The 20,287-nt window shown below is 35.4% G+C and overlaps 1 protein-coding gene across 3 annotated transcripts in view; it reads right to left on the bottom strand.

Annotated features, from left to right (window-relative positions):
• Window positions 1-20,287, bottom strand: part of CDON (cell adhesion associated, oncogene regulated) — a 124,817-nt gene that overhangs the window by 81,807 nt on the left and 22,723 nt on the right. The window contains exon 1 of one of the 3 annotated variants that reach the window (XM_074303859.1): window positions 16,486-16,795. The exons of the other annotated variants lie outside the window; for them this stretch is intronic. The gene's annotated coding sequence lies outside the window, so the exon portion shown is untranslated. Of the gene's footprint in view, window positions 1-16,485; window positions 16,796-20,287 lie in introns of those variants that run through there. 3 annotated transcript variants of the gene reach the window in all.

The raw sequence follows: 20,287 nt of genomic DNA, 5'->3' as shown, positions 1-20,287 counted from the left end.
GTCTAAATATCCCTTAATTTTAAGGCTTCAATTATTATAAAACTTGTTGTTCCTTAACTTTATCAATTCAATAATCTTGAAAATCTGTATATCATAAAATGAAATGCCTAATGATCCTATAACTATGTCCAATAAAATAAAGATTAAGCTAAAAATCACTACAAACTTTATTTTAATTTGACTCACCCCAGTACAGCAAAAAAAAAAAAAAAAAAAAAAAAAAAAGGTCAACTCAATATAATACCTTTTAGAAGCAGGAATGAAACAAGCAAATGAATGCCTTAAATTTGCAAGTGACCAGCACCATTATTGGTCAATATTAATAATAGTATAATATTCTGTTGTATTCATCAAAATCATTTTCTTATCTCATTAATACCTAAAATTTAAGAAATGTCCCCAGATTAAAAACAAATCACTTCAAAACCAATCTTTATTTTATTCAAGAATTGTAGTAGAAGGAAAATCTATTATAGGTATAATAACAGATTCAATGAATCTAGAGAATCTACTATTTCAATAGAACATCATGAACAAGATGTTTAAAAACATGAAATAGAATGTTCAGAAATGTAATTAAGTAATTTATTTTAAAAGCCAAAGTCAACAATCTTTAGTGATACAACTATTACTTTAATTCTCTAGAGTCACTTAGTTATCTGTTAAAAAGTATAACACAAAAAGTTAACATCACTCACTACAGTATGAAATCATATATATTGTTATATGTTTGATTATTATATGTATGATAGCACAACTGTCTCAATCTTGGTTTATACTTATTCAGAGCTACATGAGTAATGTTCATTCTTGTTCAGTTTTTTTTTCTTTTTCTTTTTTTTTTTTAAGCTTACAGATGAAGATTATCATCGTTCACAAAGGAGGAAGGGAACAGATCCTGATATTATATAAGTTCTGTCAACCTTAATCGAATTACTTGCCAGATCCCAGATAAGTAATGATTTGCTTAGGTTACCCAAGGCCATAGTTTTCCTTTTGTCATATATACATTTCTAAAGTGAAAATAAACAGCCTCACACCTCTTGCTGGGAGCTGGTCTCTGTTCCCATTATAGCCTCATTTTGTTCTCCATCATACTAAAGAATAGCAACAAAATTAATTTTTAATAATGTTTTGTTGTCTTTAAATCTGTTATATCAAATGAGAACTCTGAAAAGTTATCACTTTCTTGCTGATACTTAAAATAATCTCTTGCTGCTAATTTAAAATCAGTGACCAAAATCCATACAGTAGGTTATCACCAACTTAAGTGCTAAAACCCAAGTCATTTTGTCTTCTATTTTAACTCAAGATTGTATATTATTAGCATACTATTAACCCCAAATATCTATCTACTGCAGAATGGAGGGCATTAAGCAACAAGATTTGCTCAAGTATCCTATGGTACATATATATACCCAAGCAATTAGAACAGATTTTTAAAAAATCTCTATATACTAGAGCCTGAAGTAGTTTCTTCTAATACAGAAGGTACACTATATTAATAGAGAAGAAAAGAAAAATAACATTATTCTAGATTTTAAATTTAGTTAGCCACTAACATTACATAAAACTGCTTTGTAGAAAAATCCCTTTATGTTTTTCTCAGATGCGAAGCTTTCAAATCCTATTCTGAGCAGGGTTTAAAATGTTATTGTTCCTAAGCAGCCAAGTATTTTCAATGCTATAATGATATGCCTATTCTAAAATATGTTCTGAAAAACATTAAGGCCTCCTACAACTACAAGCAAAAGTGCAACAAGCATTTAAAAGTCAAAAGAAATAAATTTGACGTAACTTCTCTGAAAAGAAGTATGTTCACTGATACCTTGGGGGAAAAAAAAACAACTCAATATCATGACAACAGAATTCATGGTTTAAAATACATTTATAAATGGTATCATCTTTACTTATCTTAAAAGAAAAAATCATGGTAAATATTTACATTTTGTTGTTTTAATCATTTTAATCTATGCCTAAATTCACAATTTTATGCTACAGATATTTCAAAACTTTTATATATTATATTGGAACTAGACTTATGATTTCAATGGTATTTAGAATCCCCAGGTGAGGAAATTCCTACCAACACAAGTCAGAACCTTCTTCTTAACTTATAGTCTTAGAGAGTTGCCTAGACCACTGAGAGATTAAGAGACTTATTCAGGATAATACAGTGTTGTCAGGGGCAAGATTAAACCTATATCTTCCTGGGTCTGTAGCTGATCTTTTGTCCATCATACCATATTGTGTCTCATTTCAGAAAGGAAAAAGCTTAAGCAGTGTGACTCTTAACTCTACCAAAAAAAAATAGATTTAAGCAACAACATCTAACTTTGAAGTAGATGAGAATCCTCAGCCTTTTTTCACTATTATTTTCATGTTTTTGGTCCTCATGGAAATACTACCATAGTACTCAATCTTAGACATTTATTGTGAGGGACCAAAAGAAAGGCAAATAATTTTGAAAATATACATGCTCAAAAATACTAGAGGAGACAAGAAAACTGTTTCCACTGTAAAGCAAGTAAGAAGGAAAAGTATACAGGGAATAAAAAGTTCAAAACAAGAGTTTCAATTGTTTAAAAAAAAAAAAAAAAAAAAAAGAACTTTCTCAGTAGAACCCCTAACTAATCCAGAACAGAGTTTGTTCTGAATTTCCATTTGTCTATGCAATCTAAACCCAATGATTTTCCCCTTCAAATCCTCTAAAAACCATTCTTGTGGGATTCCAGGGCTCTTAAGAAACAAGACTTATTATTTCTTTGTTATCATCCAGTTTGTCTAAACCATATGATATAGTATTAAATTATCTGAGAGTATCACAGTACACTCTCTCTATATTCACAAAAGACCCTATCATTTTTTAGTGAATTAAAGACCTTTACAAGCAAATACAGACTTTGTTTGCTTGCTAAATGTCAACTATGACAGGATTTTTCTTCCAGAAGATTCACATTTTAACAATGAAGAATGAAAAATTCTACATGCTGATATACAAAGATCAGTTTCCTAGTCTTTGATTTTAAAAGCTTCCCAAGTGTGATGAGACCTGTTAATGAGACTATACAGCCAACTAACATTTATAATCATGTCTATGATTATATAATCCCTATCTAGCTAAGTAAGGAATATGCTCAACCATTAGTGTTCTATAGTGCTAAAAAGGTTCTTCTAATTTCTCCATTAACCTACTTATTTAAGGATAGAACTCACTAAAGGACAACCAAAAGAAGTTATTAAAAAAAAAAGATTTTACTGTGGTGCTCGAAGAGGGAAGGAGGAAAGAGAATCATATCCTCAATTTACCAGGATTCACATTTAACATGGCCTATAGGGATGTAGCTGCAAAAATTCCTGTCAGCATTAATAAGTCATGTAGCTAATCCCTTGAGCTGAAAATATATCCCATTTGGCAAAACACTAATATCAAATCACTGAGCATATTGTACTACCTAATTAAAAGCCCTACTGTGGGTGCTGTCACATATAACAATTATTAAATTATTTTAAGACCTAACCCTTATTGATGTGAGTAATATAGACACCAGATGATGATAGGTATCAAAAGTTGGGGTTAGATCATGTTAAGAATTCACAATGACCATTCTCTTTGGCAAAAGATAAATTTATTTAGGGAACAGGTTACAGGCAAAATAGATACAATAGACATTGGGAATGGTAAATATGAAATAAGAGTGGGATAGCATATGAAAGACAAGTTCTTCAGTGGAACTCACAATTACCTAGTAGAAAGGGAGCACCCCATGAGGCCTGGGCATGCCCTTAGCTAACAGGCTAAGTACTAAAAGTCCTTAGCACCCTAAAAAAGTTAGTTAGCTTTAAGGAGGAAAAATAGTGTTGAGAAGCATGTGGAGGTAAGAGGACATATCATAGGGCACGGGGGAAGGGCAAAGAGAAAAACACTAAGAAGCAGAGTATCATAGTAAATTGACCCAAAAGAAGGTAGCAGTCAGGGAATGGCCCACTTTATGAGGAAAATTTAACTATGAGACATGACCACAGGGATTTCTGACAGGATGTGACAAGTGAGACTCTGGAGACCCTTCAGAGGGTGGAACTACAGAACTAAACTGATCTCTGTCAGTGCCTTCTCCCTGCCCACTTTGGGATTAATTTTTATCAGTTCCTCTACTAATCATACTCAACACTGAAGATCTCATCACCATGATAAAGATTTTAAAAATTAATCTCCAACACAAACTAGCAATACTTATAATACACCAATGTAAACAACACTTACAGACTGTCTTTGCCCTCAGAAACTTCAGCACCAAAATATGTACTGAAAAATCTAACCTCAAAGAAAATCAATCATAAAACATGACCAAGATATAACATGACCAAGGTATAATATTCAGGGATACTTAAGATCTCTTAATAGAAATCTGGCCAAAATAATAATAACCTTAAAAGAGCTAAATATTATTCCAGTCTAGTTCAAATCCAGCCTTACTTACTATGTGACCCTGGGCAAGTCACTTAAGGAAGGAAGGAAGGAAGGAAGGAAGGAAGGAAGGAAGGAAGGAAGGAAGGAAGGAAGGAAGGAAGGAAGGAAGGAAGGAAGGAAGGAAGGAAGGAAGGAAGGAAGGAAGGAAGGAAGGAAGGAAGGAAGGAAGGAAGGAAGGAAGGAAGGAAGGAAGGAAGGAAGGAAGGAAGGAAGGAAGGAAGGAAGGGAAGGAAGGAAGGAAGGAAGGAAGGAAGGAAGGAAGGAAGGAAGGAAGGAAGGAAGGAAGGAAGGAAGGAAGGAAGGAAGGAAGGAAGGAAGGAAGGAAGGAAGGAAGGAAAGGAAGGAAGGAAGGAAGGAAGGAAGGAAGGAAGGAAAGGAAGGAAGGAAGGAAGGAAGGAAGGAAGGAAGGAAGGAAGGAAAGGAAGGAAGGAAGGAAGGAAGGAAGGAAGGAAGGAAGGAAGGAAGGAAGGAAGGAAGGAAGGAAGGAAGGAAAGGAAGGAAGGAAGGAAGGAAGGACAGGAAGGAAGGACAGGAAGGAAGGACAGGAAGGAAGGACAGGAAGGAAGGACAGGAAGGAAGGAAGGACAGGAAGGAAGGACAGGAAGGAAGGAAGGACAGGAAGGAAGGACAGGAAGGAAGGACAGGAAGGAAGGACAGGAAGGAAGGAAAGAGGAAATACTTGGTAGCTCTGAAATTATTGTATAACTAATTTATAATTATCTTGTATCATATCATATCATAATTACCTTGTATCTTTATTCCCCTTTATATTATATTCTAAATTCAATTTATGTGTCCCCAAACACTCATCTGTTCATATATGATTAACGATTGAAGATTTTAAAAGGATAATCAATTTAGAACAAGAAGACCTTAAAGATGAGCTAGTCCAAATTCTCTCATTTTACAGATGAGGAAATTAAAGCTCAGAGGTTAAGTGATTTGCCCAAGATCATTTAAGTGGAGGAAGAAAAGATCATTTCCAAAGGAAGAGCTAGACAAGTCTTTGAATTAGATTTTTAATGATGGCTGAAAACAAAAAGTAGAGTTGTAGGTATTTTGATTTCAATATTTAATAGAATAAAATGTTAAAACCTAAAAAAATTGTTCTAATATACTACATATTAGAAATTTAAAAATTCGTTTCAAGTGAAAATAAAATATTGAATTTTGTGGTAATTTGCCATAATATAATTTTCTAAAGAGCAGAAAGTCATTCAAGATAAATTATTATTGAATTGTACCTAAATGATTAAATGAAGTACCAAAATGGCATTGTAATTAAAGGTGGTCTGACTAATAAGAAGTAACCCACAAACTTAGATTAAGGTTCCACCTTAATTCAACTGAGATATCCTAGCATAAAACTGCAATTTCATTCCAGAATTTAAATATATTTAAACTTAATTCAGACATTTAAATTTATTTCTTTCCTTATATTTAGTGGTTTATATGGACATCACCTTTTAGAACATGAAAATGATCAATTTCTTCATTAGAGATAAAAAGGTTTATCATTTAACTTAAAAGATCTAAAATTTCAATTTTATTAAAATAGAGAAAAGTACACATATAAATAAGAAAAAAAATGCAAGTGAAGAACATTTTGGATTAAAGTGATTGAGTGCATAGCTATGAGCCAAATAACAGATATGAGTCTACATTTATACTTTCTTTAGCACCTTTCTGCTAAAAGCTCAGGGTTTTACAGATGGTCATGTTTTACACAAATAAAAATTTCTCACAGATTACTGTGGTAATAATGGTAAAGTGAATCCCTTTCTATAAATCTAGTAGTAGAAGATAACTATGTCAACTACCTACTTTTCCAATAAATAGCTATTCATTAGGAAATATAGTTCAATGTTCTATTATGTTATAAATGGTTTATATTACATCCCTTGTATTTCCAAACCAGATCTGGAACTCTAAAGGGTAGAAAATATGGATAACAGTTTAAACTCTGAAAAAGGTAGGGAAGTTTGTTGTTCAAATGAAAACTGGTTGAAACCATTCTTCACTCCCTCCCCAGTCTTATTACTTGTTATCAAGTGTAATGTTATTTATTGTAAAATACATGCCCAGAGGATAAGACCATGAAAATAAGCCAAAATAAATGAGAGAAAAGAATTACTGTCTCACCCGCAGCTTGTGATGCTATTTTTCTTTTTATTAAAGTAAAATAAACTGCCAAGTTCTGATGACACAACAATTTCACAGCCTGATAAAAGTAGCAATTTATCCATTAATCATTTCCCTTGCCAATTTCACCTCTAAGTAGGTAGTGCATGCAATTATCTACAAATAGACATCAAATTATAGTACAGGAGCAAATACTAATTGCTTGCACTCTGTTACTATACACAGAGAACAATGTTTAGTTTGTTTCTTGGCAAGAGAAAGACCAGGACATAGTTTTAATATTTAAATAACCTAAGACACTATGAATGACATTAGCTCACACTTATGTTTTGCAATTTACAAACTACTTTCCTTGCAACAATTCTGCATTTTTTTTTACCAACCTGTAATTTTTATTACTATAGAGAACTCCAGAAGAATTCTTTTTTTTTTCCCCCAATGCAGATTAGTACCATTTCTAAACTTAAACTTTGCAAAAGTAACCAGGACACTGAGTTAAGCCAGTCACACAGACAGTATGTGTCAACCAAAGTCTTCCTAACTTTAAGACCAGCTCTTTAAACACTATGCAACTTTGCCTCTAGTGTAATTATTATTACCATCATTATACCACTGACAAAACTGAGACTCAAAGAAATTAAGTGATATAGTAGAGTCAGACCTAGAATTAGATCCCAGGTTATCAATGATGCCTCTAAATTGCTGATACCAAATATTGCATAACATCTATCTTTTTAAAAGTTTTCCTATTGCTTTTTATTTTTAAAGCAGTCACTGCTCCCTGATTTTTTTCCTTCCCCCACCTGTATCTGCTCATCTTTGTAAAAAAGAAGTAAGCAAATCAAGCAACCTACTGACCACAGGTGACTGGGTATGCAATTTTTCATACTCTGGTATCATGGTAGATCATTACATTTCATCTTAGTTCATGCAAGAGGGATTATTTAAATGTATTCTGGGAATACAAAGTCAAAAACAAATCATTCTTGGCCTCAATGAGGTTACTTCTTGTAATAAGGGGGAAAAAACAAACAAACAAATGTATATAGAAAAGTAAATTTAAAATACACACAAAGTAATTTGCTGGAAAATGAGGGAAAGGAAAAGGAAGTAGACAATAAATAGCCACTGAGAATCAATAAAGGTTTCTACAGGGATTAGCACTCTGTCCAACGCAATCTCAATAGACTTTGGATAGAAAATGTCATCTGCATCCAGAAAAAGAACTGTGGAGATTGAAAATCCACACATACTATGTTCACTTATTTTTTGGTTTTTTTCTGTCTTATGATTTTTCTATTTTGTTCTGATTTTTCTCTCCCAACATGATTCATAAATCAATGTGTATTAAAAATGAATATTTTTATTAAAAAAATAATAAGCAGTCAAAGCAGAACAGTGAAGGAAGCTAGGGACTCTATAAACAGAGGTAAGTAGATACATTCTAGCCATAGGTGGCCTGAGCAAAAGTGGAGAACAGGATCCCCTTTACAGGAACAATAAGATTTTTAGTGACTTTTTCAGTTTACTTTATTGTTGTTATTGTGTGTATTCTCCTGGTTCTGCTTCCTTCACTCTGCATGACTTCATTCAAGTTTTCCCATATTTCTCTGAATTCGGCATATTCATCATTACTTTAGCACACACAAAAAAAATTTCCACGACATTCATATAATTTGTTCACCCATCCATCAAATGAAGGACATCTAGTTTATTTACAGTTTTGTCACCCCCAAACATATATTTCAAATATTTATTATATTTATATCAGTGATGACATGTCTAGTATATGTGTGTATGTATGGGTATATATGTACACATATATAAATATAATCTGAATAGTTTGTAAATGTAAAAATACTAGTAAAGTCTTCTGACATAACATCAGACTTTTCCTAGAGTTATCTGTTCTTTTTACCTCTCTTCTTTCCTTAGTTTCATGTTTGTCTTAATATTATTATTCTAAGTTTGGTAAACTGTTAGCCATGGCATATGAGTTCAATAGACTTAACTGGTTAGGTTCCTGATCATTTGTTTTAAAAGACATAATTTCCCATAGCACTATTTCCTTTTCCAGGGAGTCAAGGCCTTTTGACAACCATGACACATCACAACATTTTGAGTCTCATCACCCTAAAAAATGAAGAGTATCGTAATGACAAAAAGGTCAAGTGAGGAGGAAGCATGGTACATATATATGTATGTTGATTGATACACATTTAAAACCTAAATTGAAGGGAACATTAAAACTCTTTTCTGTTTAATAGCAAGATTTTTACAGCTTTCAATATATTTCTCTATAATATCTAATGTTCACAAAAAGTTAAGTAGGATAGGAATTATCTTCCTCTTTTGACAGAGGGGAAAATTAAGCCCCAGAAATATTAAGTGACTTGGCCAAGGCTAAAGAGCACAACACACTGCCTTATAAAATATGGAACATAATTTAACTCTTCCTTGATGTTTCAGGGAATTACAGTGCCTCCAGTTCATCATTCTAAACATCAATTGTCACTGAAAAAAATTATAGCTGTAGATTAGGAGATATAAAATATTGGACTAAATGCATGTACCGATTTCAATAGATACAGTGAATGGTTTTAATGAATCTCTCATTTTCTTCAAAATAATTTTTACATAAATGACTTGCTTCTTTCTCCTAATTAAAAAAAAAACACAATCTGCTTAAGTGCAGTGAGGATTTACATTTAAGACCTTGTTGGGCTTTTTTTTTTTTTTTTTTAATTATTTATGTTTTATAGGTATGGTATATACAGGTAGGAACGATGTAGAAGGGGTGAAGGGATGTAGATAGAATAAAGGGAAGAGTTCCAAATGACAAAGAATGTTTTGGAAAGTTCATAGATATGTTGAAAATAGAGAACACTATTTCAGAAAACCCCTTCCCTTCCATTCCTCCAACTTTCCCTTTAGTGAGAATACAGCACACAGACTTAACTAATCAGGATAATATGAAGAGTAATAACATTTCCTTGGATGAAAAAGGTAAATAAAGGTAATCCCCAATTTACAAAAGGAATATATTCCTAAAAGTTCATTTTGCTTCCTAAAGTTCATTTGTAACATGCCTGTTTAAAAGTTAGAATACGTTTTCCCTTTAAGAATGTCATAAATAGTGGTTAGGTTCCAGACCACTTCACAATTCTATTTCATAGATTTACAAAATACTAGAACTGGAAGGAATCAAAACCCTTTGCAATAACCTTGATATTGAATAATTCTAGAAACAGGAAATTTATTTTTAAAATCTGTATAATTAATTGATGCAGTTCCTTATAATGAAGTAAAATCTACATCCCTATAATTACCACACTTCAAGGATTTGTATTTCATCAATATGGATATTCCCTCTGCCAATGCAAATGGAAACTCAGTTTTTCCAATTATGGTATACACATATATATCTATTGTACATATTATTGAGTTACTATAATCAAAAATTTTCATCAGCTGCCTATCAATCCTCTGATAAGTATCTCAACTCCTTAATCTTCAAGCCTTTCTAACTTGATTATGCCTATTGGCTTATATTTCCCTAAGATAGTCTTATTTCCATTATATGATTAGTGCAAATAAGTAGAAGAGTTATCTTTCATATTTAATATCATATATAATAATGCCATGCTACCTTAATAGCTCAGCACCATGAAATTGTTTCTCTTCACTTCATACTGCAACAGTGAAATCTGGTAAAGAGATGTAATAGTTCAGAGAACATCTCAATCTCTGAGGCTATAAGAGCTCCCACCTTTGCTGGCAACTTCTGTATATCCATCTTCTAGACACCACTGACCTGAATTCAGCCCTTAGACCCCAGTACTGATAGGTATGTATAGTTTGTCTCTTTTATTGGATTCTACTTCCCAAACTACTCCAAGCCATGCTACTGTGCCTTTCCTGTTAATATGCCATCTTCAGAATGTAAACTCCTTGAGAATAGGCAGTCTTACTTTCTGGCTTATGGGAGGAGAAAGGAGGAGGTGTGAGTGGGTGGGTGTGTACTTAACACAGTGCCATGAACATTTATATTGAGAAATAAATGTTTTATCTATTATAACATAAATTGGAGGAGTATTAATACTACACACTGCTACTAAATGTCTTTACCAAGTGATTGGTAAACAGCAATTAAAACACATTCCTTTCCTCCTCAAACCCACCAAAAATATGTTTCTAGGGAAAGGGAGGTGGGGTTGGGATGGAAGGACACTAGTGTTTCAACTAGATGTGAGATTCTTCCAGAGTATGGGAAAGCACTATATTTCTAGCCTGAAGATTCTATTCTATGTGACATTGGACAAATGAGAACCCCTCTGTGCCTTAGTCAGTTCTGTCATCTGTAAAATGACTAAATTGGATAAGATGATTGATTTGTAAAGTCCCTTCTAGTTTTAAATCATGGTACACTAGAAAATGTTAGCAACTGACTCAGCTTCTTCCTAAGTTTTTCTAGTTATAATGACAAAATTTAGCATACTTATTAATCTCAATGTAAATTAAAAAACCTTAAGAAACCAGATAATATGATATGAAGGTAAATTTTAGGAAGGACAGGATCTAAGAAATATTTATTAGTTTGAAGTTTTGTACCTAAAAAAGAATTTTTGTTGAAAAACAAGTCTAACACCAATGTGTTCAGTTCATTCCTATTTGCATCACAAGTAAATTTCTACTATCTATCATATTGTTCTCATATACATTGTAAGGCAAAAATGCTAATTTTCTTTACATTGAGATAAATGTTGCTACTTTACAATTCAAAACGTAAATTCTGGTCTACTAAGAATCTTAAATATTAAGTACCTTAGAAAGCACTCCTCCTTTACCATATGCAACTCTTTACATCTCCTATTGCTCAGTTTCCAAATTTTATACTCAGAGAATTGGAAGACATGAAAAGATTTTGTGGAATGTGGGCCCTGAGGAGCTATTATCAGAGTCAGCACATATTTGTTGATTACTAACTGTTTTCAAATAACAATTATTTTCTTAAAAGTCAGAAAAAGTTTAAAAGAGTCCTGGTTTCTCCTTCTGTGTGACCTTTGATAGATCACCTCACTTCTCTCTTATTATCAGTTTCCTTATTTGCCAATGGAGATTAAAAAAAAAAAAACTCATCTACTTCAAAGGTTTGTTCAGAGGATCAAATGAGTTCCCATATTGTAAAAGAATTTTGTGAGCTACAAAACACTAAAGAAAAGTATTACTGTCACAAAAGAAAATATAGCCAATTGAAACTAGTTTTATGCTGCTTCTGGGGGGGGGGGAAAGATCTGTTTTCACTAGCCAGGACCTTTAAAAATAGCAATAAAATATTTCATAACACAGTACATTTTTTGAAATTTTTAATAAATGCTAAAAGTATTCTGAGATTATAGGTTTAGATAATCTTATATTGTTGCCAACACTTAAAAAACTCCTCACCAAATAATATTTCAAAAATAATAAATTTAAATAAAGAGCAATGCACATTAAGTTCATAAAAGGATGGCACATTCTCAGGGTTAGCAAAAAAAATATGCTATATCAACTTTTCAATTCTTTGTTTACATTTGAGTAATTTCAAAATAAAATTAACTAATTTCAAGTGGAACCAAATAAACAAGTAGTAGCATTAGTTAAATAGAAAATTCAGTGTAACCATTGCAGTTTTTTTCCCTCAAGTAAGATGTGTCAGACTACTGGCTAACTTCCATCTTGTTCCCTTCTTACTTTAAAAAAGAAAGAAAGAAATCCTAGGATCATGCTTTAAAAGGACTACAATGACTTTCGAAAATAAAGCCCCTACTCATATTCCAGATGATTACTGGAAGTATAAAAATTTCTTTGCAGACCTTGTTTTAGTTTAGTAAAGCAACTAAACAAATGTGACCCATGACATAATCAATGTAATGCTGAACTTCAGTGTTTACTCTGACACATCCAATAAGCCCTTTCCACTTGACTATAAGTAGTAGATGGTCCACATTAAACTAAATGTGAGGAAAAATTAAAAACATTCAAAAATACTTCTAAATTTTGTTAAGCCTACCTTACTATAAAGAAAATTTGGTAGGAAATAATAGGGAAGGAGAGTGAGGGAGAAGAGATCCTGTTAGTGACAAAATATAATCAATAAATCTTCAAACATGCATATTGAATATTTGCCCAAAGACATATTGCCTTACCAATGGAATTCACTATCAGCATTAATTGTTTAAGCCAGAATCAAATCATTAGTATCAATAATTAGGAAGCCTAGATTATAATTCAGAACTGAACCCCTCAAAAAAGCATATCAAAATCAAAGTGAACTAACAAATTCTAAATAAAATTCATATCCATACATTGTTACTCAGAGCATTGAAGTTTTTGAGATTTTATGGTGATCGTAATTTTTATTTGGTTTTGTCTCCTACCAAGACAGCATAGCAGAGCTTGAAAAAACTGAAACAATGCTAGGAAAATGTTCTCAAATAACAAATATAAATTCTTAATAAACCAAAGGAAAAGATCAAAATGTTAAATGAGTGAAAATGCTACCATCACAATGTATATGAAATATAATGGAAATAGGGAAATAATTAATTTTTTTTAAAAATGAAATAATGCCTAAGCAAACAAGGTTGCCATCTCAGCAAAATCAGTTACACAAGAAATAATCTGATTTGCTTTCACCTGCAAAATTCATTTCAAGACACCAACATTTAAAGAAAAGAACAAATTCTAATTTAGCTTTTCATACTTATCAAGAAATCATTAAAAAAAACTTACCGTTTGCAAACGTGTATATGCTTGTGTTAGCTTCAGACAAGATAGCAGAAAAGTCACTTTCTGTACCTTAAAGTGAAGTTCATTTCAATGTAAAAGACGTATCACCATAGCTCCACTTTTAATAAAGTCCTGACTATAAGTCTGCTTTTGGGTTGGGCTTTTCTCTTACAAGATAAGCTGTTAAGTCATGCCTTGATTTTAGATCTGCTAACATATGGAGCCTTCTAATGTAGCCTCCTCCCCCGCCCATCACCACTCTGCTATGTTCTCTCTACACATGCACACATACACACATACAAAAAAGGCACTGCAGGGCAGAAATTCCTCAGGTGCTCGCTAATGGAATTCCCAGGGTCTTGGAGCCGCTTCGGGGATCAAGAGATCTCATAGCCCCTGCTGGGGTAAGGAGCAGCGAGTCTGTTCCATTTAATCAAATACAGAATGAATTTTCAGCTCTATTCACTAGCTTGTCTCCAGGGCTCTCAAAAGGCACCAGGCAGCTAGAATCACACACATGTGGCTCTTTTAGGCAAGTATAATTAGTTTGATTTTAAAAGGCCACATTAATAATATCACCTCAGGACTATTATTTAGAAGACAGATGACAATGATACTGTATGTTTTAAGCCTGACAAAAGTGGAAAGCCCACAGACAATAAGGGAAAACTTGAAGGGGGAAAAGAGACAGGTTTTTTTTTTTTTTCCTAATCCAAAATTCTCAAACTGACATGCTGTATTTCCCATATCATGATTCCTTAATTTTAACTGAAAAGGATAAAGTAAAATCTTTTCCCCCTTCTTTATTTCCCTTCCCTTCCACTCTATTGAAAATGAACTAAAGAAAAGCACACAGCCACAAACATCAAATGGAATTCTCAGTGTACTCCAAAGATTTTAAGTGAAAACAGCAAAGCATTCTTCATCAATTCAACCCAACAAATTTCACTTTTAAAAAGGCACTTAGGAAAATATGGGTATATCCTTCAAAGATGTACATTTAGTAGGTTGGATTTAATAGTAATGACATTAGAGAGGATATTTTAAAGATGTTTTTTATTGTCAATCTAGTTCCACTTTAACTGTTTGCTTATCTGTAATTTTATGTAATGCAAACACTAATAAAGGTGATGTCTTATTAAAACTTTTTAAAGCAAAAGCTATTTTTCATATTTTTGAACTCAATCATTCCTCAATGCCCCATTCCTACTCTGATCATTGATTCAAGTATGTAATCCTTGCAATTATTTCCCAAGAATATAGAGGGCACTGATGTAGCCACTTTTCAATATGTAAGAAACAACTAAGAGAATTTTGCTTCAATCTTTATTTCAATAAAAAAAAATAAACTAGAACATAGGATAATTACACATGAGTAAATTAAGTTTCTAAAACCTAGCAAATCAGAAGGGTGGGGGGAAGGCAAGAATAAAAACTATTAACAAGGTTTCCCTGTCCCCTTTAGCAGCACAGCCCCATGACAAAAATTGGCTGTTTTAGTATCTATGTCCTGACCTAGCCAATCTTACTAACCTGAAAAAAAGGTCTGTGTTAAATTCCTCCCATACCAAACCAAAGCACCTGCCAGGGAGAGGAGAGCAGTGATAGATTCAGAAGCTAGATTAACAGGATGTTGTGATTCTTTATATAGTATTTTTCTGGCATTCAAATTGGGGTCGTTTAAGCACTTTCCATAGAAAAGAAGGTTAATGAGAGCCATAGTAATCAAAGTATTCATCCCATGTGAGTTACTAGACAAACAATAGCAGTACTACTAGTAACTGATTTTCCTGGTTAACTGAACTGTTCAGACACAATTTCTATACTCAAGTTTTTACACAAAGTTTAGACAATATATACTGTTGCTGTATTTCTTAGTAGAGATATAAAATGTTTCAGCTTTATATGTTTCCACACAGCCAGGACATATAGCTTTACAAAATAAAATAGGTTCTCTCCATCCTTCTCATATAACAAAGTATGAGGCAGTTTATTTCAACATGTGCCTGACAGATACTGCAATTCAGTATTTCATGCCTCTCCAGGTTACTGAAAATATTCTCTAGTGGAGCAGTTATATTAAAACAAGCTAATTTAAAATTTCCACAAAACTTCCAGGTTTTTTTTGCAAAGACAAAACTGGCTCCACAGTTATCTAAAAAAGACAACTACAAGTACAAATACAAAACCCTCAATAATTGTCAGTTTAGAGCTTTCAGTGAGTTGCAGTGAGAATTAACTCATCACATTCAAATTAGTTAGCTGACAGTTAAGGGGTTATCACATCAATGAATTCTTTCTGTCAAAAGTTAAGCAGCCTGCTTTCCTGTGGTCTCACTCTGGACAGCATAAATCTCCAGTCACCTTTTAGTCCAAACCTTATTTTCCAAGGTGTTCGGGTTAGGAGAGAGTATTTGTGGATGACGTCGCCCCAGTTCTAGTAGAGTTCGCTATTAAGAAGTCTGTCTTCACAAAGCACCTGCCACCCTTAGTGCGCCTGAGAAGCAACAGCGGGCACCCAGAACAGCCGTCTCTCCAGCCTTCCACCTGATCTGGAGGGGCCGGGAAGAACAATAAGGGGGAGGGGGAGGGACTCTATCTATCTCCCTTCGGTGATTTATTACTGAAATTCCTAGATGTGAGGAGAAAGCGCGCACACAAAGGTCTGGAAGCCGCAGCCTGAAATAAAAAGCGAGCTGAAATGTATTTAGCAAATGATAATGCAAACCACAGAAAGCTTGACACAGAAGGAAAAATACACTCCCTGGGGCTGGGAAGTAACTGACTGTGTGGAGACAGAGAAAGATACATTGTGGAGGAAATTTCTCCGGCTTCTCCCTGCACATAAATCACTGTCCCTCTCGGGGGCTCGGCGGGGATCGATGGGGAGGGAGGAAAGGGAGGGAAAGGAAGGTCTGGGAGGGGGTGAGCCCTGCGTCGCCCCCACACTGTGCGCACACCGCTAGCTCTTCACCTGCCTCGGCGGCTCATTGTCACCGAGCCGGGGCACTGACACCTCGTCCTGCCGGCTCCCTCCCGGGCCTCCCTCCCACCTCCCGCTCCCCGCGCCCCCGCCCGCCAGCCCCGCGGGACTCCCGCACCTCTCAGCGGGGCTGCCTAAGCCCACAAACGTCCTGCGCGGCAGCCGGCTCCGGGAGCCCCCTCCAGGTCATTCCCCAGCGCGGCGGCGGCGGCGGCGGCGGCGGCTGAGGCAGCGATCCGAACGGGCCCCTCCATCCACCGGGCAGGAGCTGCCGGGACAACGCGGCGGCGCCTCCCACACCAGGGGCGCGGAGGCGGTGCGTGCGAGCGCGAGGCAGGGCGGTGGAACGAGCGGGTGGGCGGCGGGCTCCCCACTCTCCTCACCCCCGTGCTCGGGCTCGAGCCGGGACACCGAGGTGGGGGGAGGGAGGCGGGGAGCGAAAGGCGGGGCCAAGAGCGCGTCCCCGCGGCCGCGCGCCGAACTCCGAAGGGGACGCGCGGGCGCGTAACCTCACCGGCACGGGGCCAGCCGCAAAAGGGGATGGGCGAGGAAGAAAGAGGCGGGACTTAGGGATACACTCTCCACTCCGGAGAGGTGAGGCGAAAAGGGAGTGGTTCTCCTGGCGGCGCGCGCAGTCTGCCAGATCTACTACGGGAGGAGGGGGGAGATGGGCCATACTAAACATGCGTGAAGCACGGGGGAAGAGTAAGTGGAGAGCTAACAGTCCTCTGTCCCCGCACTCTCCCCTGGCTCCACTTGGTGAAAGTCCTGGAGCAGTTTCTGAGTGAAGATGCCTCATGGGTGAGAGCGAAAGAAGGTGTGTTTGTCATGGAGTGCGCATAATGCTCACGCACAGCCTCCCCCTCACCTGTCCTTCATGGAAGAGGCTGCATTCCTCTTCTGGGCTCGTTGGAGGTCCCACCTTCTGCCTGTCTACCCAGTCTGACAAACCCCGCAGTCTCCATCCAAGTCGCTCTCTGGCCCACCTAGCGCTTCTCGTGGTCCCCGACTGCCTCGTCAGAACATTCAGATGCCACATACACACGCACTTCTCCCCATGCTTCAGTTTTCCCATTTCTTGAATTCTTGTCCGGCTGTGCTCAGAGCCCAGAAAATAAGCACCGATTGAAGACAGAAACGCAACAGACAAGAGTCTAACGGGAAATACTTATAACTTTCCCCCGGATGTTCGCTGAAATGCGTCCAAAGAATTTCATGTGTTTCTTGACCCACCTGGTTGCCCATTTAACACAGTCTGGACAATAGGCATTTTTTATCCTCTCCCATTTTCCCTTTATATGCCCCAAATTTTTTGACTGTGGAACCCGTTTAGTCGGATCTGCAATGTACTAAGGCAAAAAAAAAAAAAAAAAAAAAAAAAAAAAAAAAAAAAAAGCTGCAAAATGTCATTCACATCCAAAAGCATCCGAAAGATCTCCCCCCTCCCCTCTCTAAAATTCTCCAATTCTATTTAACGGAAATCAATAAGCATTTATTAAGTGCCTACTATGTATCAGGCACTGGGTTAAATTAGGGATATAAAGAAGGTCAAAAACAGTTCCTTTCTTCAAGGAACTCACAGTAAACCAATGAGGAACAGCTGCTCCCTGGCAAGCATGTTCTATATTTTATGTTTTTCTTGATATTATTCATCAAAGGGTCTTCTGCTGAAGTAATTTCTATGTTATCTTTGAGGAAATCTTGTATGATTTTTGACATGCAACAACCTTCTTGTAAGAGACCTTTTGAAGTGGTATTTTGTTCTACTAGTTTATATGCTTTTTAAAGTAAAGGAATATTATATCTCTATGCCTTAAAGTCTATTATGTGACTGCACAGATCTGTTCTTTTATGGAATATTGTTTGCAAAATCCTGCTGCCTGTTCCCTTATGCTTTTGTGAAGAATGTCTTCAATACACGTGTGAATTTTTCTCAGAAAATTTTGTAGATTTGGCAAAGTAAGCATATATGTTAGAAACTATTGTTTTCTCTTAGATTCCCCATTACTTCAAAATTGTCAAGATTTGAGGGCAACAATATATTACCAAGAAAGAATTGCAAAGAAGAAACACCATATTCAATGTCATAAGAGATGTTTGATCAGAAATGAAGATGAATCAGGCATATACTGAAGTGACACATAACCAACAGACCACTCGAACTCTTTTAGTAGCTATAAAACATCAAAAGATCTAGAGGAATATTCCCAGGAAGTTGAGGGGCTCTATTGTAAAGCATTTATATAGTTTAAAAAGGATATAAGACCTGAACAAAAGTCACGTAGGATGAGAAGACATGGACAAAATGCATAACCTCTTTAGAGTACTTCCCAAACTTATATTGAGGATTGGGTTCCCACAGCATAGCTGCTACCTCAGGTTTTATTCTTACTCCTATAGATCTGTATCCCTAAAGCTACAACTTAGAAACCTCCATTGGTGTATTTCCTTTTTTTTTTTTAAGCTTTTTGTTTTCAAAATATATGCAAGGGGACAGCTGGATGGCACAGTGAATAAAGCACCAACCCCAAAGTCAGGAGGACTTGAGTTCAAATTTACCCTCAAGCACTTAACATTTCTTAGCTATGTGACCTTGGGAAAGCCTCTTAATCCCAATTACCTCAGCAAAAAAATATATATATATATGTATATATACATATACATATATATACATATATATATAATATTATATTTATATATGCAAGGATAATTTTTCAACATTGACTCTTGCATAGCCTTGTGTTTCAGATTTTCCTCTTCTTCCCCACCACCCCCTTCCCTAGATGGCAAGCAATCCAATATATGTTATACATGTTAAAATACATATTAAATCCAATATGTGTAAACATATTTATACAATTCTCTTGCTGCACAAGAAAAATAAAATCAAAAAGGAAAGTAAATGAATAAGAAAACAAAATGCAAGCCAACAACAACAAAAAGAGTGAGAATGTTATATTATGATCCACATTCAGTTAGTTACCACAGTTCTCTCTCTGGGTATAGATAGCTCTTTGTCACAAGATCATAGAAACTGGCATCAGTCATCTCACTGTTGGAAAGAGTCTCGTTCATCAGAATTGATCATAGTATAATATTCATGTTGCTGTGAGTGTACTTCCTAATAACAATTAGCCAATCAATTCAGTTAGCTCTTAGCAAAGGTATTTTCTAAAATGGCAAAATATACATATATGTTTGTGATTATAATTATATAAGTTTTTGGGTTTTTTTCCTTCATTAGCAATGTGGGAAGGAGGTACAAAAGACATATTTTCATTGAGATATGTATATTTCAATGCATATATATATTATTGCTTAAGAAAATTGTAAATTGTTGTTGAGTAATATACAACTCTTTGTGACTCTATTTGGGGTTTTCTTAGGGAAGATACCAGAGAAGTTTGTGATTTCCCTCTCCAGCTCATTTTACAGATAAGGAACTGAGGTAAACAGTGTTAAGTGACTTGTCCATGATTCTACAGTTAATAAGTGTCTGAGGCATTTGAACTCAGCAAAATGAGTCTTCCTGATTCCAGTCAGATACTCTTATCTACTTTGCCATTTTGCTGTCCCATGATAATTCATATTTATATAGCACTTTAAGGTTTGCAAAGTGCTTTACATATATTAGTTCATTTGATCCTCATATCTCTAGGAGACAAATACTATTAACTCTGTTTTATAGATGAGGGCACTGGCAGAAAGTTTAAGTGATATCCCTGGAGTCACACAACTAAGGGACTTATCAGAGACTGTATTTGAACTTATAACTTCATTAGTACAAATTCTATACTCTATCCACTGTGCCACTTAACTACAGATGATTAGAAAAAAGAATTATAGTCCTAAAACATTCCCTTCTTAATCCAAGACCTTACTTTCCAAGAAGTATATACATAGACTCTAAATTCATGGTT

The sequence above is a fragment of the Sminthopsis crassicaudata genome, chromosome 3, assembly GCF_048593235.1.
Source record: "Sminthopsis crassicaudata isolate SCR6 chromosome 3, ASM4859323v1, whole genome shotgun sequence".
Classification (NCBI taxonomy): domain Eukaryota; kingdom Metazoa; phylum Chordata; class Mammalia; order Dasyuromorphia; family Dasyuridae; genus Sminthopsis; species Sminthopsis crassicaudata.
Note: the sequence above shows the minus strand (reverse complement) of the source record. Positions and strands in the feature narration are given on the sequence as shown.